The sequence below is a fragment of the Aulonocara sp. 'chitande type north' Nkhata Bay genome, linkage group LG15 (assembly GCF_057382095.1).
Source record: "Aulonocara sp. 'chitande type north' Nkhata Bay isolate Kocher_YH1m ecotype deep benthic linkage group LG15, A_spYH_male_GT1.1, whole genome shotgun sequence".
Lineage (NCBI taxonomy): Eukaryota > Metazoa > Chordata > Actinopteri > Cichliformes > Cichlidae > Aulonocara > Aulonocara sp. 'chitande type north' Nkhata Bay.
Window position 1 is genome coordinate 23,874,799 of NC_141358.1, and position 9,336 is coordinate 23,884,134.

Sequence of the window (9,336 nt, forward strand, 5' to 3'; positions counted from 1 at the left end):
TGAGTTTTTCACCCAGACAGACTCCAGCTGTGAGATAAGATTACAGATGTTTCAGGGGTCAGAGGCCATAAAAGATGGAAAAAATATTACTAAGTTTTCCAGTAATCAACGCTCTGAGTCGGACTCCACAGAAACCAGCTGTCGGTCTGCTAACATGAATGATTTTACACACACACACACACACTCTTCATAGAGAACAGAATCTACCCACACTGAATCACTGAAAATGTGTGTGTCCTTATCCAGAGAGTGTGTGTGCGTGTGATTTTTACACTATGAGTCATTCGAGGCTCCACAATAGACTGTGATGAAGCCTTCTGCATCGTGTCTGTGTGTGAGTGTGTGTGTGTGACCTCCATTGATCAGAGTGAGGTAATCAGATTGATGGCAGTCTTGGCAGCAGCTTAGATTTAATAAACCGCAGGCAGACAGGCAGACAGACGGACAGACATGCAGGCGGGCAGTTCAGATGAGGTCGTGTCGGTCTGACTTGACAGTGTGACATCACAGAGAAAGACTGTCAGATGTTCAGATGTTACGTAAACCTGCAAATGTCGGTGTCATGCCAATGTCTCGTATGGTGCTCGTCTTCCTGAGCTGGAATTTTCTGAAAACCACAAACGATGTCAGTTATAATTCCAGCACAGACCCAGTGTGTTCTAATCACAGAGCATCACGTAATGTTTCCTCTGCCTTTGTTAGACACAAGGCGTCTTCTGGTGTTGGTGCACCAACTGGGAATATTGGCCATGGAGAGATACAACCGTTTTTGGATAGCTCGAAGTGTTAGGTTCACCAGCCAGGAGGCTTTAGTTTGTATTTATTCATGTTTGGTTTTTACCACTAGCTGATTCTTATATTCCCACTTTCTCTTGCTGGTTGTGTTTAGGGCAGTGTTTCTCAAAGTTGATATGCCAACTTAGAGATCCACCACATGAATGAAGGCTGCAAAGATAAAATGGCGATGGCAGTGTTGTTATTTGAGCCACTGATAGAACAATAAAAGCAATTTGGTTGCTCCTTGTAACATATCTTTGGGGTTGATGGTGTTTTAGGCTGGCTAAAGTCATTTTTGTACTCGTTTACAGTTCATACACCATTACTGAAATGGCACTGCATGTGTATGTGTTAAGAATGCGTAGTCTTTCATGATGGCTATAAGACAAGAAGTGAAATTTGAAGAAAATAGCTCATTTTGTTATGTTTTGTGCTGCTATGTCCTACATTATGAAGGAAAAGCCATTTTGGCCCACTTAAAATGACATCGAGCGCTGCCCCTGGACCACCTCATGTGTTTCCTCATTTGTTGAGCTGTCTGCAGACATGACGACCGACATTCTGATATGTGATGTTCTTTATAACCAGGGAACCGTTTGCTATAACATTTGCCCTGTTGAGATTTAATTTCAGCTTCTCCTCCAGTCTTCATCAGCTCTGTGGGTGCAGAGTTTTTTGAACCCCAGAGATCCAAATGGTGCTGCCATCTATCACATTTTCACAAGGCAATGTGACTTCATGTCTGTCTCCGACAGCTGAATGCTGCACAGTCGCTACTAGAAAGTTACTGTCGGCTGCTCCTTACCAAAAGGAGTTGCCACAGTTGGTAGCTCTTAGGATGCTTTCACTGACCCCACCCCAATAGGAATTTAAGTCTCTGGGTGGAATTGTACCAGCGCCAAAGCCGAAAGATCATGGTTTGGGTTATAACACACCCTGTAATCCTTCACACTGAAAAACTGCAGGTTGACTGCACCATCTTACTACTACCATAACCAACAGCATACCAGCTGCTATACAACAGCATTATTTTACACCCCCAGAATGAGAACGGTCTGACTGCTGACCCACAGCGTTCACTGCGAGAATTCTGCAGTTTTAGTTTTAAATCAAATTTCAGCTCATTTAAGTTCTTTTTTGTTTTGTTTTTTAGTTCTGGTATTAGTTATAGTTTTTATTATATAATGGGTGGATTTAAGAACTGCTCAATGATATAGCGATGCAACAATCCCTGCTAATTATTACTAAGTGACAGACTAATTAAATACCAGGATTTCACTTGCAACAGCTACAACTACAATTACCTGCACAGCAGTTCACTTACTTAAATTAGTGGAAGTGAGGCCCATACACCAATAAGCTACAGCAGCGGTCCCCGACCTTTTTAGCGCCGCGGACCGGTTTATGCCCGACAATATTTTCACGGACCGGCCTTTAAGGTGTCGCGGATAAATACAACAAAATAAAACTAGTACCGGTACCGAAAAAAGAAGATTTATTCATAACACACGTGAAAAGACCCAGGGAAACCGAGTAAATGATAAAAACGATAACAAAATAACGCTGAAAACCGATAAAAACCCTGAAAACCATACATTTCACACCTGAGCCTCAACTCTCGTGGCCCGGTACCAAACGACTCACGGACCGGTACCGGTCCGAGGCCCGGGGGTTGGGGACCGCTGAGCTACAGCATCCACGCCCCTAAATTAAGCCTAAACACACATGAATGAATTCAGGTGTTTCAGCTGTTAAGAATGGGGAACTAGGAGGAGCTCCAAGCTGTTTTTGTCTATTTCTGCTTTAAAGTTGGACATTTAGATGTCAGGAAGACTGACAAACTGTTAGAGGAAGCCTCAAGTGGCCATTAGAGGAATTGCAGTTTTTGGTACTTCAACACAGGAAGTTTCCCCTTGGTTGTCATAACTACCAAAAATTAGTTTGTGACAGTATTATGCTTTGTTTCTTAAATGACTGGGCTCTTTCGTGTCTGGGTAACCAGTATAGCTTTGGTTTGTTAGGTGAAATGTTCCAAACTTTCTCATGTTGCAAACTATCGTTTAAAAGTTGTTGCAAACTATCGTTTAAAACTTCTTTTGGCTGCTCCCTTATTCACGAGGGGATCCCACAGCAGATGGACCCACATATTTGATTTGGCAGATTTTTACCGAAACAACCCTCCCAGGCATTTTTGTCTCCTCCAAGACTTGAACCCGAGATCTCTCATGTGTTAGATGAATGTGTAAACCACTACATTGTAAATTGTAGTTTGCGAAAATTCCTCCAACTTCCCCACCTTACTGCTGTAAATCTGCATTCAACCACTGATTTGCAAGTCAGTTGCGTAGTAGAAGCTTAGCCTGATGTTCAAAGTGACATCCTCATCCCGGCTGTAAAAAAACTGAGCTGAACTTTCCCGAATGCTGCAAATTGAAACACAACAGCTCGTTGAGCACGGAGAGCAGCAGCAGGAATTATTTTATCTGTGATGTGAAGAGACCCACAGGTGTGAATGGAGAATTTATCTGTGACCAGCAGTCTGCTATGACTGGTCAAGTGTAAGCTGAACCTGTGTTTAATATCCTCTGTCACACACAGGTGGTGCTGGGCTGCGGAGATGAGGCAGGTTTATTTTCCTCTGCAGTTATGAACGATCGCTGGGCTCTGGCCTGTCTCTGACTCAGACTCTGCAGAGAGCCGACAGAAAATAAAGGAGTTTTTCTTTCATTACTTCTCAACTGAGTTCACCTGGTGTCTTTGTTTACACAGCAAAACAGCCAGGAGAGAAATCTCCTACGGTTCATGCAGAGCCACAACACCCGGTCTGACAGGAAGATTATATTTCGTCAGGTCTCTTCTCATTCTTCATCGCAGCAGAGAAGAAGACCGTTTACGCAAAACCACATGCTGAGATCAACGACAAGCGTGATCCTAAACCTTTTCACAGAAAATTTCCCATCTGTCCGGGTTGGAGCACGAGTTTGACATCACTGAACTAAAGTCCACTTCATTCCCTCCGACAACAGCGATACGACAAACAACAGAGACGTGGTCAAAGATCAAAGCTCGCTCAGCCAAGAACACTGTGATCACCCAGTAATGATGACAAAAGGTGAAAATACAGACATCTATAAATGTCTAAATACAGACATAGACATACTGTCTTAGGATGAAAAAGTAAATAAAGTTTTGGGCCTTTCACCCTACACAACCTCAGGCTCTAAATTAGCAGGTAGGACAGCAACAAGTTTTAGAAAACTATCGACTTTCAGCATCTGCAACAACACTTAAAGCTTCAAACACAAATTCAAAAAAATTTGAATTCAAAGGCTACAAAATCATCTAAAAACGAAGACATTTTTCACAAAAATCTAATGACGCATAATTCATAAGTAGGTGGAGTTTCCCTGACATGAGACATAAACAGTTGTACCATCACAAACTGTCTTGAATAGTGTGCCGACTTGTTGTTGGTGGGTTTTATAACCTAAATCAACTTAAGGTCGGTTAGTGGAGAAAAACCACTTGATGCAGTGGACCTTCTACAGGAACGGATGCTAAGGCAGCAAATGATTCACTTAAAAGTACAATATAGACTTTAACCAACACCTGAGCTAGAATATTTCATTACTTTGCAGAGCGCATTCACATGAAATTCATAAAATCTTTCGTCATGTATAGAAGCATCTGAGAGTCTCTCTTTTTTAATACACGTTTAGGGAATAAAGCCGCTGGAAACTGGACAAAAGTCCTCACGCCTGATCAAGACAACAGTCTCGACACTTTGCTATCCCTGCAAAACTATGAACTTCTGCTTTAAATGGAACCAAACAAACACAAGGAATAAAGTATATTTTATATATAAAGGATATCTATGCAAACACTCATCCTACGCTAAGACGGCCTGCCTTTGACCTCTAAAGTTCTCTTTTATATTCACTGGTGAACACCTCAGACAGTTTAAAGAAATCCTGCATTAAATCGGAACTCATTCATGGAAAAGCTTGAATGTTGTCCCTGATTTCTGACTATACTGTACGTCCAGACAGCGGCCCACCTCTCCAGTTTCAAGGGTCAAGTGTACCTGAAGCCAGGGTCTAAATCCATTTCCAGTGAGAATGATTTAACCCCCAAAATGATTCCCCAGTAGTTACAACACTGAGCAGTGCTTTTTAAGGCGCTGCTGCAGGAAAGATTTCTAGTTTCTTTAGCTTTTCACCCCCAACTATAAGATCTGTATAAGAATAAAGAAAACTACAGAAGAAGAACAAACAAACATAATCATAAATAAATAAATGAGATTCCATTTTGCTAGCGCATGGTTTTTGTAGAATATTATATTTATCTAATTGAGTAAAGGCTTTAATGTTTCTTTACTTTCTTCACTTCGCATCCTTTCCTCATCACTGACTTGCTCTCCTGTTCCTTTGTCACCTGCTCATTTCCTCATTGAATTCGCCTGTCACACCTTATTTGAGGGCAGCACTCACTTTTTTCACCTTCACACCATCGACGGTTCCAATTTAGCAGTCAGTGTACATCTTTCTCACATTTCTCATCGTGGCTGAAATTAACTTTAAGTCAGATAATAAACCTTTGTTCACTGGATAATAATCTAATAGCTTATTAATTAAGTGCATTCTGATCGGATGCTCATGACGGCAACAAAACCTTCTTATGAACTTCCTAATTAACAACCTGCCTTTGTACCCTGGACTGGGGGTATTTATTTGCACCCTCAGGGTTGGTTCCCTACAGAGGCCGGTGTTGAACCTCTGGTAAGAACTCTGCACGTTAATGTGACGGCACAGAAACGGACCCTTTAAAAAAGGAAAAATTGGGCTCAGGGGCTTTTACAGGTTTATTTTTTATTATTCATTCGTACATGTGGAAATGACATTTGTGAGGCACTTTTCTAGCCTTGCTCACCTCACAACTCTTTATCTTTTAAACATCTTTGGCCAATTTAGAATCACAAAGACCTCCAGAAGATTCAAAGTCCAGGACCTTCTTGTGTGCAAACCTCTGCTGCTGATATGCAAGACGAAAAAGAAGGAAGCTTGTAATATATATTGATTTTAATGAAACAATAAAGTTAATATTTTATATCATAATATTTATTTTTTCTATTTTTACCAAACAGCTGCACAAATATTATTGCTTGAGAACTTCTATGTGCATTTTGAGGACCTTAAGAAGAAACACATGGTTACTTTGGGGCCCAGTAATTGGTCCTTGGGGAAACATAAACGTGTACTGTACCTGTCGGGAATGCACTGATTGTGTTAGCGCCTTTAACAGCAATTTTATTCACCCAGTTTTTTTGGAAAACTTTCAGCTGCACACCGGTTCTTTGTTATTTGTAGTTTGTAGCAGATGATAATCAGGAAGCACAGGAGGTTTTATACCAATGAAAACTGGGTTTGCTGTCCAGATTTGATGTGTCAGCAGGCTATAATTTGCTTTATCTTCCTGTGGATTTGACCCTTGTGTGGAAATGCACTGAAGGAACCTTAATTCTGGGAAAGTTCCTGAAACTTTAGGTGAAGAAAAAAAGAGTTAATATCTGAGTAAAGACACGAGTCATAAATGTTAAAGATGCCCTGATTTTGCTTCAGAGCTTCCAATCCCCCCAAAATTTCCCCCTGCAGGGAAATCAGGTGGTTCTTATTCAAGAGTTTCAGTGATGTAATTTCCCACGGCTGTACTAACCCTTTTTTAAAATTAAGCAACTTTAATTTGCGCACTGGGTTCGACATAAATATGTACAATAAGCTCAGCATAGGCGCCTGCACAGCTAGCAGACTGAAGATAAGCCAGGGCAGATTTTCCTATATAATCCACTGATGGTTGGGTTGGATGATGAAGTCTAAAAGTAATCCAGGTTTCATGTGAAGCTGTCGCATAATCTAAATTAGTCAATTTTAGCATGTATTTTATGTTATTGTATGACGTTTTTTGCATTCTTGCCTGCTGTTAAAAGTTAACAACGAAAATGCAGCATTAAGTTACTTTAAGTGTTAAAAATGTAACTACTTTTTTATTTTTACTGTAGAAGTCAATAATCTCTTAAGGATTTAAGCAATTTACCTTAATTTTATGGAGATTCTTCCCATGCAGGGAAAAGCAGATTGTTCAAACATGTCAAATTGAAAATAGAGATGTTAAAGGTTCCAAAAGGTCAACGCAGACTTCACTTCAGCTCTGCATAAATCATTACAGGAAAATTACTTGGTAACCCAGTAGGAATAAACAGCATTACATACAGTGGTCTCAGCCCAGATTATCATATCCTACAGAGGTATCCTATACACTCACCATACAGAACAATACAGGCTTCATGGCACCCAGTAGGAACATTACATAAATATTACAGGGATGTTACGGAGCCCCGGGTCTGCTCACTCACACCTCTAAGCAATAAAAGTGAAATCATAAACGAGCACGATAATGAGCATAAACATAATCAAAGAGGTGGCATAAGGTCACCACAGACTGAGCGGCTCAAACAGCTCACTGTGGCGCTGCGATGGGAATATCACAGGACAGGAATATTAAAGTCAGTACAACGCGTGACAAAAGGCACAGTGAGGCAAAGCGCCACGGCACCATAGAAACAACGCACAACATGACAAACATGTGCAAAATATCATGGGAACAACAGAAGCATGACTGACTCACTACAGGGAGATTACAGAGGTGCCACAGTCAGACAATGTTCCCGCGAAGGCGCGCGGAAAGCGGCACAGACACACTCCACAGCCTCGCGCTCTTACGGGAATAATAAGAGGACTGTCAACACAACTGAGCTGTGAAACAACGCGAGCGTGACACTATAGGAAAATTACAGCAGTGTGCTCAACGTAACCGGAGCCGCAGAAAGAGCGAGAATGAGAGAAACCTCAGAGAAGGAAAACATACTGAAATGGCGAAGATGGAGACTCCTCTATCTCTTCTTCCTCCTCTCCTCTTCCTCTCAGGTCTGAAAGTCTGCAGCCTTCTTCCCTCGCTCTCACTCTCTCTCTTTCTCTCTAAAGGTCTCTCTACCACTGTCTCTCTCTTTTGTCGCTGTGATATCTGGCCATGCCTTCACAGGAGGGGGAGGAGGGGGTGGAAGAGGAGGAGAAGGGGGGGCCAGACAGACAGAGAGGAGGGAGAAGAGGATGATGATGTTGATGAAGATGGTGGAGGGAGAATCAGACACTGCAGCAGAGAGCGAAGAAGAAGAAGACGGCGCCTTTACCTCTCTCTCTCCCTCTCTCTCTCTCTCTCTCACCTTCTTCCTGATCCTCTTTTCTTTATTTCTCGAGGACGCGCACGCAAGCCCAGCGACGCTCCCGATGGTGTGTGCACGCGCGCGTGCAGGCTCCAAGGATAGCGATGCATTCATCACCACCGCGCCACCTCCTCATCCCTCCTTCTCACTCGCTTTTTTTCTGAATTAATTTCAAGCCTGTAGACTCTGAGAGCGTGTGTGTGTGCTTGTGTGTTGTTTTTGCACCCTGCAGACACACACACACACAGACAAAAGTCTCTCCATAGGCGTTGAAATGTGTCAGTGTGTAATTCCCTTTGTTCAGCTCTGTGTGAACAAAGAGGTTAGACTCTCTTCATTAGTAGTAGCTGGAGTAGGCCACTACTCACACTGCAGTTTTATTTTGAGAGTAAAATGTTCATTAACACAACTTTTGGGGTGTCAGATTGTGAAAGTGTCCTTTTCTCCTTCTCCAGGTTTTATTTGGCACAGATGTGTTGCAGCTTTTCCAGAGGATTTGCGCTCAGACTGTCCAGTGGAACTGCTTCCCTGGTGCATCAAAGAGGCAAAAAGACAAGCATGCTTGACAAGTGTCATTTTAGAGGATGGCTGCTAAAATAAATGACCTATAACTCATCTAAAGTAGATGCTGTGGGGTGGAGGCTCTTTGTTTTGCCTCTACTTGCCTTGCAAGACTCTGTGGTTGTTGCCAGTGATGGGAATAATGGCGATACAAGTAACGGCGTTACTAACGGCCAGTGTTGGGAAGGTTACTTTTAAAATGTATTCCGTTACAAAATACAGAATACATGCCCCAAAATGTATTCTGTAACGTATTCCGTTACGTTACTCAATGAGAGTAACGTATTCTGAATACTTTGGATTACTTAATATATTATCGTGCTTTTTACAACAACGTGAATGTACTATTGCTGTGTGATTTATTACTATTACTGAAGGTCCGCGACTCCGAACTGTAGTAAAGGGACCTCTGACTAATACAGTGGGGTCCCTGTCGGCTCGTAGCCGAAAACTAGCTTTACTTTGTTGTGTGGGTCAATTTTTCTTGCGAGAGACAGAGAGAGGCGTTGAAAGACTGCTCCAACGGAACTTATTGTTTTCGGAGGAAAACACGAACACGGTGTACAGTCGAGTCTTAATAGCTTACTTACAACTGGGCTCGTCAGGCACTCTTCTTGGCTGCAGTGGTTATTATTATATTTACATGCTTCCAGCTCCCGTTTTTCCTCAATGACAACTCGTACCTTTCCACTCGCCTTTTTCTCCCTCCTCGCGCTCACAGA

The 9,336-nt window shown here is 42.1% G+C and overlaps 1 protein-coding gene across 4 annotated transcripts in view; it reads right to left on the reverse strand.

Moving 5' to 3' along the window:
- Positions 1–8,048, reverse strand: part of myt1la (myelin transcription factor 1-like, a) — a 92,890-nt gene extending 84,842 nt beyond the window's left edge. For 3 of the 4 annotated variants that reach the window (XM_086265084.1, XM_086265083.1, XM_086265081.1), the window contains exon 1: positions 7,699–8,048. The gene's annotated coding sequence lies outside the window, so the exon portion shown is untranslated. The remainder of the gene's footprint in view (positions 1–7,698) is intronic. The other variant, XM_086265082.1, reaches the window with a different exon arrangement.
- Between the last annotated feature and the right edge of the window lie 1,288 nt (positions 8,049–9,336).